Here is an 18,203-nt window from a genome sequence, read left to right on the forward strand (position 1 = left end):
TTTCACACTTCCGGTGCAGCACAGTCTGCTGATTGCATATAGGTGCTATGGTGTGGTTCACTTCAGGCGTGTGCCATGCTGCTCGTGTGCTGTACTGCCTGAGCGCCATAGTCAGAAGTGTTTTATTGGGAAAAGGTGACTTTTGTTCTTGTTGTTCTTATGATGTACTGACAGAAAAACAGACACAGGGGTAAAGTATGAGTGTGTGTAAGGGATGAAGCAAACACTTAATACTTAAGCTTGCAATAGGAAACTGCTTATCCTCAGCCTAACAGGGCACGTGTAATTAGTTATTCAGTCTTCTGATGCTTGTTTATGTTCTTTTATGTGATAATGGTAGTTTTGGGGTTTACTTAGAAAAGGAAAAGAAAAATAAAGAAAAAAACATCAGTCAGCTGCTGAAAATTTGGCTGTTATTATAATGTGGTCTGTATGGGAGTTACCAGCTCTTCTGCAGTGGATGTCAGGCTGGTTTAGTGCCATGGTGGTGGAAGCAGGCTCTCCCATTATAGAGGACAGAGGTCCTAGTAAAGCCTCCAAAGTTAAGGTTGAAAACACTTCTGAGGTGAGCATTCATGTTACTAACTTTGATGAGGCCAGACAAAATGGCAAGAAAATGTTGCTATTCAGGCATGAAGGTTTATGGCTCTACTGAAGGTGTGCTTCACCTCTGTCCACTTCGATGGTCAGAATAGGTTCAGTGTAAGTATACTGCAATTTTAAACACTTCTCAGATTGTGTTAAAGTTTAGAGAACTCTGTATTACATCTCAGAAATCATTCTGGGCTGCCTTAACCATCAAAAATAGAGAAAATAAAAGTTTATTGTCTTCATATCCTGATGACACAATAATGTGTTGGCTAAACTTTCTGTGTGAGCTTGTCTCCTTCATAATGCAATGTTAAGTCTATAATGGCTTCTTATCTGTTCTCGTGCAAAATCCATTCTGGGTTATTGGTCTTTATATAACGAAAGTTGTTTGCTTTTAAGGTTTTCTTTATTGTTGTTGTTGTTGATAGCCAGCTAACATTAACTTCTAGGGATTTATCTGCTCCTGAATATTCAGGTCATTCTGTTCTTATAAGATGCAAGAATTTTTGTACACAAAACCTATTTGCCTCCACGGTCTACCCACACATTTTATCTGTAGATATGATTTTCTTAGTGCTTTTAAGCCTCAAGCATTGGCACTTGTATGCTAAAAATTTCACTGGAGAAGGGAAAAGCACAGTGAAAAAACACACTCAGTACAGCTGAAGTTAAAGTATCTTCTCAAAAATTCCATGTTGCAAATATTAAATGAGTTTTTAAATACATGCATAATCACTGATGAACTTTTTCTAAGGTTCGGTGAAGACAGGGTGACAGTTAGATTACAGTCTTGGTTTTTCTTCCCCCACTCCATGTATTGTGTTGTATTGAACAGTGTTTTGAACATGTATTGAACAGTGATTTACACTGTTCTGGAAAATCTACTTACTCAGATATTGCAAAATAAATATTCCCAATCCTTCTGTCTGAAATCATATCTCACCTTTTAATTATTTAGTTAGTTGGCAGTAGATTGTCCTAAAATTTTGTCAAACACTAAACACTCTCCTTTCTTACTGTATATTACATTGGCTGTTTTGAGTGACAAAACCACTTAGAGACAGTGACTGTTACCATATCATGGTTTGAAAGGTAAAACTGGACATTATCATCTTTTTAATAGGAACACTATGTGATTCATAGGTGGTGAATATTTCATGCACTTTGCATTTGCCTTTGTGCAGGAAGGTAAATGGAAAGTAAATCCATGTGTACTTTAGACAGTAAAAAGGCATTACTATGTTACATCATATAAACATGTAGATTTGATTCTCTCTTTACTCATGCTGTAAAAAGAAAGTTTTAAAGTGTTTAGCCATACCTGGAAATGTAAATGCACCAGCCTAATGTAATGCTGAAGAAAAATTAAGACAAATGATACTGCATCCTTGCCACAAACTGCAGCTTGTACAAAATTCACTTTAGTTATTATACTGTGAATACGTGTGCTAAACCTCCTCTGTGTATGCACAATTTATGTTGAATGCAACATGAATCATTTTAATAGACCAAGCAAAAAGTCCCCAAAGTCAATTTTCAAATTATGAACCTTGGAACAGAATATAGCAACAATGAACAACAAATAGTTCAGATTTTATTCTGAACTACAAATGAACCATTAAAGGTACAGTATACTCATTCAGAAAAAACATTTCCTCCTTATCACCACAATGTTTAAAACGCATAGCAAGAATATTTCTTAAAGGTCAGTTCTGAATTTTCTTTTTTTCTATTGCTTACTAAGAGGGACATTGATCAAGTTGATGCCATGGAGATTTTAACATCTATTGTGAGGCCTGGATGACTCTAGTTAGGTTCTGTCTCTGATCTGCCATGTAACCTTGAGAAAGTGTTTTATAAGTCTGAATTTAATGCTTTGAAATTCAGAATTCTGTCCAGAGTTACTGCTTAATGAGCGGCTTGGCTGCAGATGAGTCATTTCAGCTCTTTCTCTGCCTGATTGCAGCTGCCCAGTGTTACCAAGGCACAGCAAAGGTGCACAGGTCTTTTGCAGGTAGGTAGGCAAATATAATTAAACAGATAAGAAGAAAGAGTACTTGAGCATTGTCTAAAACCTGGACTTGACAGGTCAGGCTGTCTGTCAGTCTGGACAGAGGTGGCAGTTTCTGCAGTCCCCAAAATGCATGGCAGGCTGGCACACAGTAGTAAGTTTTTATGCCCTTTGTGAGTTCAGTAAAATTCACATGATCATGAAGAAATGCTGCATCAAGAGGCTAGACTCAGTGCTTAGAACTAGTTCAGTTTAAAATACTGGGACCTAAATTCTGCGTTACTGCTTCATCAGGCACTGCATTTCAGAACGTGGATCCTCAAAATTCTTTAACCTCTGGGAGAACCTAAAATTCTGAAGCACATAAACTTTTGCAAATAAATGTCCATGGTAGCTGACATCCTTGGTTCTGCCTGTCCTTAGAATTCAATTAGTCCTAATATTTCTAGATACGTAAAGCTTACTGAGCTGCATGTTAGGTGTGTTTTGTTTATCTGAGCCCTGATTGATGAACACTCTTAGATACTGTCTACCGGATTGAGATGCTCTGGGAGATAATGTGATTGTACTTCCTCTTGGTTTGAATAATAATGCTTAATGGGAGATCTGTATCTCTCTTTTTTTCTGCTTGAAAGAAGTTAGTATCCTCAGTTTGAGGTGAATGTTCAGAGCAGGTGATTGTATCTGAAGGAACCTTCTTTATTCCTTTGGCCTAAAATGTCTAAGTAGTCACTAACCTGAAGACAGAAAAGATTGTGCTGTTCATTTGGGATGTTCTAGGCTTTACTAAAACAAGAAGTATATGAGCACAGCTGAAGTAGGTTAGTTACCACGCAAGAATTTGGAAAGGAAATCTTTATTGTGTCTTCCTTTATTTGCTGAGTGAGAGTGTACAGGCACTGATCATAGTTTGACGCTGCACCTTTGATGAGCGCCATGGGTACAAGCGAAATGCTCTGGCTGAGATCATCAACAGCCCAAGATATTTAAATTAATTTTGCATGGGCAAGATAGCTAAAAGGCTTTGTGGAAGAAGTGTGCTCAGAAGTGTGTTTGGCATCTGATGGACTAAGTATGGCACGTTACATGCCTGTGTTCTCTGACCTGTCTGTTCTGTCAAGTTTGAGGGTGTTTGCCCCGTTTGTAGTTCTGTATCATTACTCTTTTCAAATATAGTGAGGTACACTGTCCAGAGGACAGGCAGAGAAAGTGTGTAATTAGTGTGTTTTACCAGGCTGCACAGAAGAGTCAGCCAGGTGTGGAGGAGATTGGATGGTATTTATGAATGAATGTCATTATTTTGACAGGATGATAAATTAACATTTCTAGCTTTGGAGCCCAAATTAACGTGTTTTCATGTGGTCTGGTCAGCACGGGGGCCTGCAGCTTGTGGCACCTTCAGAACAAAATCATGTAGCTTGGAAACAAACATCAGCAAACTGAAATGGAAAAATGGTCTGCTGAAAGGGATTCAATTTAGGCCTTCGATTTGGCTCTCATCTTTCTGCCACTCTTGATACAATAAATAAATATTTAAATCTTAAATATATTTACCCACTGAAAGCAAGTAATTTAACTTTTTAACTGCTAAAAGAAGATTTTTAAAGGAAAAATTAGATGCTCAGTGTGCTTTGCTGTCAATTGTAATGGGAACTGAGTATGCTAATAAACCTTTCAAAAGTGTACAGGGGTCAGGTATGCCAAGGTGTTTACCTTTAAAAACGCAAATAGGTTCTTGCTTAAACTTGCTAAATGGCCGGATCGAGCTCAGGAAATTATGAGCCATATCTGCAATGGTACCGTGTGCTTTTGCAGTCTGGCATTACTTGGTGTAACTTTATTTTTGGGTACATAATCATCCTATTCTTCAGGAACAAAGAAAGAAAGTTAAAATTTAACACCTTTAGGAAATTATTGTACAGCTCTTCATGGAGTTCTCAGAAGAGAGGTCCAGCACTATAACATGAAGCATTTGAAAAACTAAATTGAAACCAAATGCTTACAAGTGCTGAAAGGCATCTAAATAGTTGGCTGACATATGTCATTGCCTCATCTACTTTATTGATGACATTTTTCATTGCTGGATAACTTCATTTATTAAATAATGCATGGATCTAGTTGATTTTAGGGAGGCTGTTGATATTTTTAAACAAAATTCAATACTTTTGGAGCCTTTTCATTTTCCTTCAACTTCTCTCTGTCCTCCTAAAATTGCTTGATTAATCAAAGTCTTATAAACATAAACTTCTCTGCCTTATCATCTTGGCATATCCTTTCACACGGGAATTGGTGAGTCATGCCTCAAAGTGCTCTACCTTGTGCGCTTGAGTGTTCTTCAACTGGTCAGATTTGCTGTTTAGTTTGGAGAAGATAGAATGAAGTGAAATTAAAAAAAAAAAAAAGGCTCAAAAATTATGTCAATTGGTTTTGTGGGAGGGGAGAAAAGGGCTACTTTCACTTAACTTTGTCAGCCATATAGTTAAAAGTAGAAACTGGCAGCAGTCACGGGCTTTTCAAGTTACATGTATATGAGAAAAATAGTCTGGTAGGAGAACACACACTGTTGCCATGGGGTGTTTGTGGATCAGTAGTCAAATCTAAATGGAAATTCATGTATTTTGGTAGGACTGGGTTCAAATTGCTTCTATATACTACTACATGATATTGACTTAAATTTATTGCTATGCAAATTATGGTGTTTGTAAATTATCTGAAAACTTATTCTCCATTTTGGCTGTGCACAGTGTCACTGGCTCTGTTCTGATCTGCAGTTACTGTGACCCAAACCAAATATGTTACAGAGTGAGACAGTTGCTTTTGGAGATCTAACATCTGACTTGCATTTATTTCAAGGCTTTTAGTCAGGACTCTTTATAAAATAGATGTGATAAATTGTCTGCATTTGATACATAAATTTAGCTTCAACTTTACCAAATTTATTATTTTCTCATTTATTAGCCCCTGGGACAAGTTCAAGTGACTGAACAGCTCTAAGCAGTGAGTGAGAAGTGAGAAATATATTTCTCAAATTTGATTATTTTCCCCCCTTGCCTTTGTCCTTTTCTGCATGCAATATTTTGCCATAGTTGAATCTGAAATCCAGAATATTTTAATCTATAAGCAAAACCTTTTCTTTTTTTTTTTTTTTTTTTTTAATTATATGTAAGACAATCCATTATGTCATGGTCTTGCAAGTCAGAACATTATTATCATAGTCACAACAGAATTTTATGCAGATGAAGAAGCAAATTTCCCATCTACTAATCTAGAAATCTCCAACTAACTTTATGGTATCAAGGCAAAAAATACATTTTGGTGGGTTTTGGAGTTCCAGTTTTGACTTCTCACCTAGCATTCATGTTATTAATTGTATGCCAGTGATGCAGAGGTCTAACTGTGACCACTACAATATTGTATTGTGAACTGTACTAAGTTCTAAGAGACAGTTTGAGCATTGAAGAATGTGAAATTTATACTGGTAGAGTGGGAATATGGATCAGAAATCCATAGATTTTAGCCAATACCAAATTAGCAGTAAGATCAGAGAAAGACACCTGTGTTTTTGTCCAGGCCGTGATCCACTGGATTATTCTAATGCATTCTGCATTGAGCCTACATGAAGGCACAGTTCATGCTAGGAAAAGCAACAGGAAAAAAAATTGAAAATCTCTTCTTTTCTTTTTCTTCTAGATCATGGGATTTAAAACTTATGAAAATGATGTGTATGTATGGAAATATGTTATTTATATTCTATAATAGTTATTCCAATGTAATGGTGCCCTCCCCTTTATTCCTGAACATCAGGCATTTTCTTCATTTTGTGATATATTATACAGCTTTTTGGTGTAACTACACTTTTGGATCTTATTGCATAGAATTTATGTGTTGCCTTATAGAAAATTTGTTTCATAATTCATTAATTATTTACTATTACTTGTCCTTACTGTACATGAAAAAACCTATCCCATAACTGTAATTTCAATTCTCTCTAGTGTGAAATCAATCACATTCCACATCTTTTATATTATTTAAAATGTGAATGATGAAATTTTCTTTTGCATTTCTCCTGAGTTACTGAGAACCTTCAAGCATTAGTGTGTGGGAAATATGCAGGCTGCCCCCTGCAGACCTGGGTGAACTACTGATTGTATTGCAAACACTACAAAACCATCTGCAGTGGATGGGGTGTCCCTTTTTTTGTGGGTGGAACTGGTGGCTAATGTTCAACAAAGGCAGTCTGGGCCTGTTAAGACCAGGAATGTTTTGTAAGAGTATGCTTCATAAGAGTATTTTTTTTATTTGTGCACTAGTAATATTAATATTCAGATTAGGACACAGCTTTCAATTAGTACTTTTTCCTTATCTCTACAATCTGATGCCCAAATAGTTGATGCTAATATGATATTACAGAATGAGTTTGACCTGTTGGTGGGAACCGCTTTGCAATTGGATAGCTGGAGAGTTCATTTCTGATAGTCGTGCACCTTGTGCTGTGTGACTGAGGTGATGTGTATTATGTTTGTAGTTACAGTTCAGAAACAACTGGTGAATGTTGTGGGAACTAGCCCAGTGCATGGAATAACATGATGAAAGTTGTTTAGTGATCCTGAGCTACAGTTGTTGATTGCTTTGACAGTAATTTTTGAAAATACATGAGTAGATAAAAGGAGAAATTAGTGACAGACTTGAGATTTGGAGGATACTTTCTGAAAATCTGCAAGGGACTTATTGTCATAAACCAGAGTTTTGAAATGATATTTTAAACAATAGAGATATGGTAGTGGAACAAATTACATTTGTACCTGAGCCTGCACAAGCAGAGAAAAGTAAGACTTTTGTCCTTGCTAAAAAAATTACATCTTATTATTCATTCCTTCTCCTTTGCCTGCATGCATGTTCAAATTTTTTCCACTTGCAAGACAGTTTGTCAACAAAGCATGCTTTTTGTCTATTATTCTGTCACTAGTTAAATGCCAAAAGTTGTATATTCTAAAACATGTCCAGATTGCTGTATGCATCTTATGCAGTGCCCTGACTACTTTAGAAACGTATATAATCATATTAAGCAAAAGCCATTCCAGCTATTCATGTATACACTTTTGTAAAGATCAGGTGTAATTGACACTATTTAATTTTACTTCAATAACAAAAGCTTCTTAAATATAGGTTTTCCTGATACCCAAGTGTAGTTAGGAAAAAAATCCTGAGTGTATGTAATATTATACAAGGAACTAAAGTTAATATTCTTGAAATATACAGTATAGTATATAGATGGAGTTTGAGAAAAAATAGTAGAATGTAAAGTATAATGCTATTTTCCTAAGCCACATTTGCCAAATGCAGACTTTCGCAAGGTCAGCAGTTATACTGGAGTTGAGTAGAAATGGCTTCAGTGGCTTTAACTTTACCAGTGCCCTTGATGAGGTGCAGAGTTGTCAGTATTCTCATAAAATTCCTCAGTGATGGCTTCTTCTGTTCTCTTTATTTCCTTAAGTGAACATCTGTCTAATTGTTCACCTCCATTGCTTTAGTGCTTTCCTCATGCTTTCTCTGTTTCCAGACAATAAACTTTATTTTCTTCATAAGAATTCAGTCTACGCAAGGGTATTAGGCAGCTTGTTTGCACCTTTTAATTTCTGGAAGTTTTCCAGAAGGGCTTTTTGCTGTAGTTCCAATGGGTTCATCAGTGAATCATGTAACATAATGCAGCATTGTGTTTGGGTTTTTATCCGTTACCTTCTGTTTATAAACATCTGCTTGGAAATTTTCATTTTGATTTTTTTTTAATATGTTTTACATTTTTGCATGTGGCATATGGGTAAGATATACTGTAGCTGCCATGTTTTCAGGTGTTCAGGTGGGTACAGCCGGTATTTACCTTAAAATTGGGGAAAAGCCTAAGCTGCTTCTTAAAAAGTGAAATTTTAAGGTAAACTATGTGCCAGTTATTTAGCTATGTAATAATAGCTGCCAAATTAAAACCAGTTTAATAGTTGAAAGACTACATTAAGACGTGGCATTAACACTTGTGGGTGAAGACCTACGGAAGGCATCTTAAAAGACTTTCTGTCCAGGAGAAAGAGTATTGGTCACAGTTAGGATACTGCTTCTCTTCATGTTCAGTTCTTTGTGTTCAGTTTTGCTTTTTTTATGAAAGGGAAAGGCAGTGGTGATGGGGCTTTTTTTTTCTCCCTCACTTTCCACTCCTTCTCATCTCTAAAGCATTAATATCAGTCTTGTGCACCTATTCATGAGGCATATATTTAAAGTTAAAAGCAGGTTGTTGTTACGCTTTTGTTGCTGCTTTTCTTTCTGTAATGGCAGCACTTCTGTGTTTTGTATGTACAAGTGCTTGTAAGAATGTGATTTTTAAGGCATACTCTCCATCCTTGTCACTGTATTGTTTATTGGCAGGTTATATTTAGGAAATAAGTGTTCTAGTGGCTATAATCATAGGTGATTGTCAACTCTCTCACTATATTGCTGCATGAGACAATTGTTTCTGGAGTACTTTTGTTACCTAGAGTTAAAAAAATTATCAGAAAATTCATGTGTATTTATTAAATGAAAATTTCAGAGCTTTTCATGTCGATGGTGCTTGAAAATAAGGCGCTTGATTTTAGACTTCATTCACATTTACTGTAAAGTAATTTTAAACTTTATTAGAACAATGGGACATGGCCTCCTGACCCCTCCAGTCTCTGTCTCAATGCCATCAGCTTTATGCATCTGTAAAATACATGGTCTAGACTTTGATTAGAGATTTTTAGACAACCGTACGCTTTTAATGGTGTGTTTGGTATTTTATCTTCTGTATTGCTGACTACAAGTTGGACAAAATGTTTCCTGAGATGGGCCACATTTTCACAGAAATTTAATTCCAGTCTTTGTGTTTATTTTGTTCATATTTTCTTTGTCACACAATCTTTATTTCTTTAGGAAGAAAGTACAAAAAAACTTCCTCCTTTTGTGCTCACAAACCAAGTGGCACAATGGCTGGTTTCCATATTCTAACACTGTTCAGATACACCTGATGTTTTCTTGTGCATGCAGAAAGACTTAATATTTTTCTTCAAGTCTGTATTGTGTATGTTGAGCGTATATTAAGAACCTGATCCTGCCAACCCTTATTTGTACAATAAATCTTTACTAATGTGATTCAGCCCTTTTATTTCACTTTCTAAGATTGTGTACGTAACAATGTGACCATTTTCAATGTATCTCTTAGCTAGGGAATGTGAACAGTTGTGGAAACAAAAGAATTTGTAAATGGGTTTATTTTTTTTAAGGATAGCATTCCATCAGATATCTGTATTATACTGTTCAATGCCAGGAGATTGTCACTGTAAACTGCCAATTAAAATCCCTTAAATAGATAATTATTCATTTCTTTAATTTCTTTGTTTTCTCATGTATTTATTTCTATTCACATTGAAGCATCCTGATATTATTCATGATTAAACGAGTGATGACTTTTAGCTATATTGATATTTGTATTTTTCTAGGATTAAGAATGGGGGGAATGAACTGTACCTTAAATCTATTGGTGAGCTTTGACGTAGTTCAAAATAGCTGCAATGCATTTTTAAACCTGCAGACGTCACTATTCTGCCAATTAAGTGTGCTAAACTTAATGCTCATATAGCGCTCTGACTACATTTAGAATGTATGTTGCTTCCATCTAGCAATTACAACACTTTGGTTTTAATCTAAAACAATTTAATAAGATTTATTTTAATATTGTAACATTATTTTCAACATCCGCTAAAGGAAATAGTATGCTTTCCTTTTAACTTGTATAAGCTGTGTCCTAAGACTGTCTTTAATTATTAGTTATTGTTGTTTCGATGCAGAGTTATGAACTATTTATTTTGTGTCATATAACATACCATTTTTAAGCAACATTTTTCAGTCTGCCCTCCAAGAGGGCAAGCTGCCCAGAACATCAGGGATCTCACAGTTATTACTTTGTGTCATATATAATCTTGTTTTTTCCTGCAACAAATAAATCTTTGGGCCTCCCTGCAAAAAACATTTGTGGTTACAGTATAATAAAAATAAACCGTTTGTCGTGACTGCAGCTGACATTTATCAGCCTATTTGTGGGTGCTCTTTCTCTCTCTGTATAATACGGAACATAATTTGTCACTTTGTAAATACATTCCAGCCTAAATCCCTGCCAGCATCTGTTAGTGTTTGAAGGATTAATGCACTGCACAGTGCATGTCTGCACTTTCAGGCAACAACATAGCTTATGATTATGGATCATGAGAGAACAGGGAAAAAGGGTTCATTTTGTATTTACTTAAACATTGTTGCCCTTTTGACCATCATGCTTTTCTCCTCTTGTTTGTCATCTGCAGTAGCGATGCTGGTTTTCCCTCTATGTGTAAAAACTCCTGCCTAAGTTTTATACATCAGCATATGCATGGCTGTACATAAAACATGCCTTTAATTTTATGGATAATTAACAATGGGATTCTGTTGCAGTAGGGATGTTACTGGTTTAGTCTGTTTAGAAAGACTGTTTTCCCTCTGCCATTTCCCACAAATCGGTTACCCAGTTTGTCTCCTCAGCAACCCATAAACTAGGTTTATTTAATCTTAAAAAAACCCTTCAAATTGAGGAAGTTTTTAAAAGGAACCCGAGTCTGTAGCTTCTAGATTGTCCCAATGCTGTTTGCGTTGTTGCTGTTTTTGAAAATGTATGCTGCTGTCGCTTCAAATCTTGCAGAATGAAAAGAATTGAAAGCATTTAAATAGGAGGCTGTCCATGGCTGAGAGTCTGTTACATGTTCCCAGGCTCCTTCGATTATTCTGTAAACAAGAAGATATGTTTATTAGAATAGTAAACCACATACATGTAATATATTGCCTAGATTATTTGAGATTCCCCAAGATAAATTCAAATGAGCTTTACAGGAATGGGTGTTTGGAGATGGAAAGAAGTGGTCTAAATCCAGGGAAAGAAAAATATCCAGCTAAAAGTAGACTCCCAAGTAAATACCCACAGTTCATGTACATTAAGAGCTAAACAAATTCCTATTGCCAAAACCTACGGTAGATTTTTATTTTCTTTTTTAAAATGCATGTAATTTCTTGTTACTGAAGCAGATGTGTACTACGTGCTATGGAGCCATGTGCATCCAGGAAACATCAGGGACATTTGGAGCCTACAAACCGAAGTACGCTGAAATTATAGTGTAGTAATTTTTTGTGTTGTGTTTTTGTTCTCTCTGGTTAAGGAATAAGTAATTTCAAAAATGCCTGTAGGAGACTGAATTATTTTACTCTTTTTTAAAGCATGATTTAAGATTACTGTGGCATAGTTTACTTCTCTAAAGATACTAATTTCAGAAAGAAATGCAGATGGTTTTCCTTTTTTTTTTTTATAATTATGTTCAGAAGATGCAAAAGAACAAATTTAAAGATATTGATCTGAGAGTCAACTAATGTAAAGATTGCAAAATAATACTATTGCTTATTGTAGTGCTACTTATTGCAGAAGGTTTATAAAAAATATACTAAAATATGAAAAATGAAGCAACAACAAAGAAACTAATAAGTGTATTCTTCATTTCATGTGTAGACATTTACTAGTAGCAAGAGATACGGTTTTTAAATTATTAGGGAATTTAGAATGACTATTGCATGACCAAGAAAGCCCTTTCACGTCCGAGTTAAACATATGAACTGTATCTAGAGACTTCAGCCACATTGTGTTTGTGATGTAGATTTTAAATTGTAGGTAAATCAAGTGTTTAGAAGAAGGGGAAATATAGCTGTTATATTTGTTTAATGTGAAGACCAAATGCCAGGTTGGTGTATGGCATCCTCAGAAACTGTTCTCCTTCACATTGCATCATATTTATTAATTTTCCACATCTCTTATCTTCAGAAGTTCAGTGGCTCATTTGTGGCCTTTGTATTTAATCTCTAGTTAAAGGAGGATCCAGACTTCTCTGTTGCTTTTATAACCCAGTTGAGCTCAGTAGTTAAATCTGCAGTGCAGGTGTTCATTCTAGACTGTCATGTGTGGGGAACTGCCATTGCAGCTCCAAGACATTCATTTGCAGTACAATCCTACTACAGCTTGAGGGCTTCAGGTTTTTCTGAAGAGGCCTCTTACTGCTCTAAGCTGTAGAAGATGCCCAAAAGATAAAACACTGTTCTCTGTCAAGCAGTCGTGTTCTGGAGAAAGGGTAGAGGCAAGCGAATAATAATAATAGGAATAGTAATAATAATAATAGTAGTAGTTGTTGTTGTTCTTGTATTTCATTCTTCATGATAAAATGTAGGTCCAAGGACGATCAGTAATCCTAGCAGTTTGGGGCTCATACTGACCCATTAGGTTTTTATGTATGTGTTAGTTCACTTGGATGAAGGCAACCCTTGCAGGAATTCCATTTCTGTAAAGACCATAAAGATATAGTTACTTAAGCAGAAAGAGCCACACTTTACAAAATCTGTTTTTGAGAGAGCTGACACGCAGCGTGAAAGTATGTTTGACAGGATGGGCAAGATGAATAGAGGGAAGATTTTACATCAGTAATTTACAGCCAAAATACAGGTAAAACAAATATGTTTGGGAAATAGTGAAGGCAACTATTAATACATAAGTTGTATTTGTAATGAAAGAAAGAAAATGCTTTTAATCTCTGATTTTCATGAAGAATCATGATTAGTCCCAGCATTTTCCTTGTATATCACATAAATTGGTTAATAAAATAATTCGTAGTTAGGAAATTGGTTTGCATTTTATACCTTCTTCTCTTGTATAAAGTTAGTGAAAAATTGAAAAATTTCTGATATTGGGGGGGTAGAAGGGAAATAAAACCTAGAAAAATGAATATAAAAATGTTCCACCATGATGACTTTTAATGAACTTTATTAAGATATATCGAATGTAGTGGAAAGACATGTTACTGAAGCATCTAGCGTATATGTTGTATTACTCTTAAAGCACTTCCAGAAGAAGTAGCTGCATGGCATTGAAAGCACACAAGAAGATGAAGCTGGTGTTACATAAATACAGTTTTGCATGAAGTACCAAATGTTGCCTACATTAGGTACAATAATACTTACAGTCCTAATCCTGAGTGAATGCCTTTTTCCCTATTATGTACCTCCATAAATAGTGCATGGCACCGGCTATTGACTGCCATAAGCCATGTGTCAAATTGTCAGATGTGCTTCTAAAACATCCTCTACCTTGTCGTCAACATGGAAATGTGGGTTTATTTAGGCACTGCTTGTTATATGTTGAGTTTTGGTTATTTACTTTATCTATTTTTAAGACTTTCCAACAGCTCTGATGTCAAATTCTTTTTTCCCTGAAGGTTTTCTCTTTCTCACACTTCATTCCAAGGTGTTGTCATCAGGATTTTTCTCAATCAAATTAAGTTGCTTTTTACCATTTTGTCATACTTTCAGCCCCTCAAAGTCAGATACTTTTGTTGTTGTGCTATGTATTCAGTTTTGAGTTAAGGACTTTTAAATATCAAAGATTTATACACGGTATTTTTTGAGAGTAAAATTGCACAGTAAATTATGTAGTGTCCACTATGTTACATTCCAAGTAGGCCCTTACAAAATGACTTGTGCTTACATAAGATACAGGGGCTACAGCATATTTATTAAGACTCTTCAACTCTGTATGAAACTGGAGCAGTCAGAAGTAATGGTGTCTGCTGAAAGATTCTTTATCATATGAATTTACTTTTAGTCATCTATTATTTATTTCAGCTATTTTATATGCCATTATAATAAATATTATGACAGAGAAAGCTTTTATGCTTCAACTTATTGTAGTGCTCTTCACTTCCTTGCAATCCTTCAGGAAAATGTAGCTATGCTTTACCTATATTTAACGTAAATCATCACTTACATTTGAATGAAAAATTCACTATGAAAAAAGGCTCCTTCTTCAGTACCAAGACACAAATGCACAATCATGTTTACTGCCAAACTACTCTACCATGCAGTGTTCATTTTTAAACAGTTTTTAAGCTGTAAAGTGAATACATTGCATATAGTGAAATTGCTTGCTTTTTGGATGTTTTCACTTCCTTGTTAGTTTCTGGCCCAATAAGCATTTTTCTAGCATGAGTGCAAAATATTACCAATTGCACATAAGCATTTTTAATATTCTTTTTTCTCCAATAGGGAGCAGTTTACATACAGAACTGAGCAAACTGTTTTCTCCTGTTATTTAGAGTAATGAAAGTTACCTGGAAATATTGATAAAATGCTTTTAGAACTGGGCATAAAATCATGAAATACAAAATAAAATTTTTTCTTTGCACTTCGCAAAATGGTATTGTGTTGTATTTAAAAGAGGACTTGTTAGGAACCAGAGGATAATCTATCTTTGGCTGTTTCTTCAAAGACAGGATGTTGGTGCCTAGACATTGTGAGCCTTGAACTGCTTTTTGGGCTTCATGAAACACAAATACTCCCCAAGACAAAAGCACGGTTTCAGTTGTTTCTAGCTGACCTTGTTTTCACACAGTTCAGTAGACAGCAGAGACGTATCCACCCTTGTGTCTATTGGCCTTTTGGCCAGTTTACGAAGTGGGTCTAAGTCTAGTTCTGAAAGTGGTTTAGGGCACCCTGGGACTTCTGGCCCAGGAATCTGCAGTGAGGGCACCAGCTCATGTTGCACAGGCTCTCAACAGCGCCACATGGTAGTGATCTTGAGATTTAGAAGTGAGCTCTTTAAATTACTCTACACTCATTATGTTGCTTGGTTTTCCCTTAAATAATGTTATTGAAAATAAAGTAATAATAAAGGAACCATTAATATCTTTTGTTGATTTAATTTTAAAAATTCTGGAGTTTTTTGCCTTAGCGTGTTGATCGTATGATATCAGTTTGAAGACTATGTCCTGTATTTGGGAAAGCGGCGAGTCCCATTTAAGATTTCGCAACGTAAAATGAGGCATCATTCAGTACTGAAAATATGTGAAGTGAAATAGTGAGAGACATCAGCATAATACAATTATGACACATCAGATCAGGATTTGCAGCATACCATTAACAATCAGTGCTGACGGTGGATTACAGTTACAGTGACTTTTAGCAAAAATGGTTTTTAGGGTTTTTTTTTATGTAAACACTTTGTTTTCTATAAATAGCTCAATATGTGATATGTGCTACATATGCTTATAGGGAAAGATGCAAAACATAAGAAAGGTGATACTGAGCTACTGTAAGAAAATAAACAAAGAGGCATCTGCTTGTCATTGGTTGGAGCTATTCTTACAGTAAGAATTATTAAGAACATACCCTGCAAATATATTGCTTAATTCACAACTTTTTTAAAAGAAATTGTGACATTGAAGTATGAGTAGGAAAATTTGGAATGAAATTTTGGAATGAAAGTGGTGTGATATTAAAGGCCTAACATTTCACTTTCTCAAACTATAGTAAGAATTGATGGTCTACAGAACACCTCTTTGGAGTGAGAGGTGCTTGAATATCAGTTGAAAAGGGAGAAACTGAAACAGATCTGCTGGCTACTATTTGGAGAAAATGAGTTTGGCTTCTTGCATGCCTTCAGAAGCAGGAAAACAAAGCAAACGGCTGGCTCTGTGCTCAGTATGGACCTCATGTATATCTGAGAGAAATGCAGGCTGTTACCATCAGGTTTTTAAAAAGGAAAGTCAGGGAGAAAGTTGGAAAAAAAAAATTGTTTTGCCATTTGCTGATCTATTCCATGGAAAAAATTACTAAACCTATACCTCTTTTTCCTTCTTTTCGTTTTCCTTTTTCAAGTCATTTTAGATACATTTTCTTGAATTTCTTAATGAATGTTTTCTTTGTCTTTTTCTGTATCTGTATGTGTATCAAAACTAAAAGGTGAAATGGTGTTATATTGTTTGAAATAAATTATCTTACTGTCTGAAGAGAATGTAGTATGAATAGAAAGGTGGTCTCATTTCATTGATGAAACTGGTACAGAAGAAACATGACTATAGTTTGCATTTGCTAACAGTCAACCATTTATCATTTTCAAGAATATGATTTCTAGATCTATGGTTTTTATATTTTCAATATATTAGTCCACAAATACTAAGGCCAATCTTAGTCTTTTTAATTTCTATTTCTGAAGGTATTTTGGAGGCCTCATTCTTTTTCCCTTTTGGACTTGAAATACACAGGTACCTCTCTTCTGTTCTTGAACTCAGTAGCAGAAGCCTAACACATGACACCAAGAGGAGAAGCATCAGTGAGTACTGTGTGGGCTTCAGTCTGTGTCCCCAAGAGGACAGTAGCTAGCAGCTTGCAATATAGTCTGTCGAACTACTTGATTATTATTCTTTTTTGACCTTCTCATGTCCCTGTATTTGTAGCCTTCTTGTCCTTTTAGCCTTGAGAGAGCTAAGAGAATGTTTCAACTGAGGAAAGCAGAAGCAGTGTAAACCCAGCTATGCACACTGCTTCTCTATTAAGTAAACAGCTTTGAACTGAGAAGTTGTTACGGAGGTCTGTTGCATAGTGCAAGGCAGCAGGCAGCATCTTTCTCAAGTCTCTGACCATCAAACAGAAGAAAATATTTACCTGGTGGGGCAAAATGAATTCCAGGATGATGTGCATCTTGTGATGGTAAAAAAACCTCTTTATAACCAAGTTAAGTTTGGTTTAGCGTTTTCAGATTCCATCAATTGATACTTAGTATGGAAACTGAACCTGTTGAAATTTTAGTTGTGTTTATTTTGTTGTGCTGATAAGTCTGGCTGGAGTGGGACAAAAAGATTTTGAGTGACATTCTGTTTAAACCCAACCTGTAAGGTAATTGTGACGAGCAGAATGGATGCTTGCAAAATAGAAAACAGATGTAAGAAGAGTAACAGATGTAGGGAGAAAAGTACCAGATGTAATGAAACACGGAGATCAGATGAATTGCTTGAGCTTGGGAGATAATGAGAGCACTCTTCTTTGTTTCTTTTTGTGCTGGTTCCTTCTTGTTCCTTCAGAAACAGTCATTGTATAACCTTGTAATCACAATAGATCCCCGTTTACACCGTGGTGCTAAAAAAGTTCCTATTGCCTCTCCATTTGAATGCTGCCTTTGACTGCATAGTACCACTGTATCTGCTTCCTCTTGTTCTTACTCTTTCTTCAAGCAGTGCTAATGTCCAGTGTGGTCCATGGCCACTATACATAGGTGTAGGTGGCATGTTGTGATTACATGAAACGTCCCTCTAACTTCTTTTTTTTACTGAATAAGCTAAGCAGAGTGGGCTGAATGTTGACATGTTTCGGTCTGGGGAGAGTACAGGGCTTTTGCCAGCTTTCCTTTATGTACCAGAGTGTATATGTGGTGATGGGCAGTGATGAGTCTAAAAGTGAAGGTGAGCACTAATAACAGATGTTCATAAGTCCTTAGGGGATCTATGTGACTTATATGTCATGAGAGTTGGTATTTTTGCAGAGGATCATAGATGTCTTAAAATATATTGTCTGTGGAAGAACTAGACAACTGTTGGATGTGGTGGTGCAGACACACAGCTGCAGTCAAATGAAAGCTTCTTCAGAACGGTGGCTTCGAACAACCGCAGCCTGCTGTGTTCTGTGGTGACTTGCTTTCACTTCAGTG

General features: G+C 35.8%; 1 protein-coding gene across 1 annotated transcript in view; it reads left to right on the plus strand.

The window, feature by feature from the left end:
- The window catches only part of WWOX (WW domain containing oxidoreductase), a gene marked incomplete at both ends in the record, with an annotated part of 524,546 nt that overhangs the window by 95,982 nt on the left and 410,361 nt on the right, over positions 1-18,203 (plus strand). The gene's annotated exons all lie outside the window — the stretch shown is intronic.

Source organism: Psittacula echo, assembly GCF_963264785.1.
Source record: "Psittacula echo genome assembly, chromosome: Z".
Classification (NCBI taxonomy): Eukaryota; Metazoa; Chordata; class Aves; order Psittaciformes; family Psittacidae; genus Psittacula; species Psittacula echo.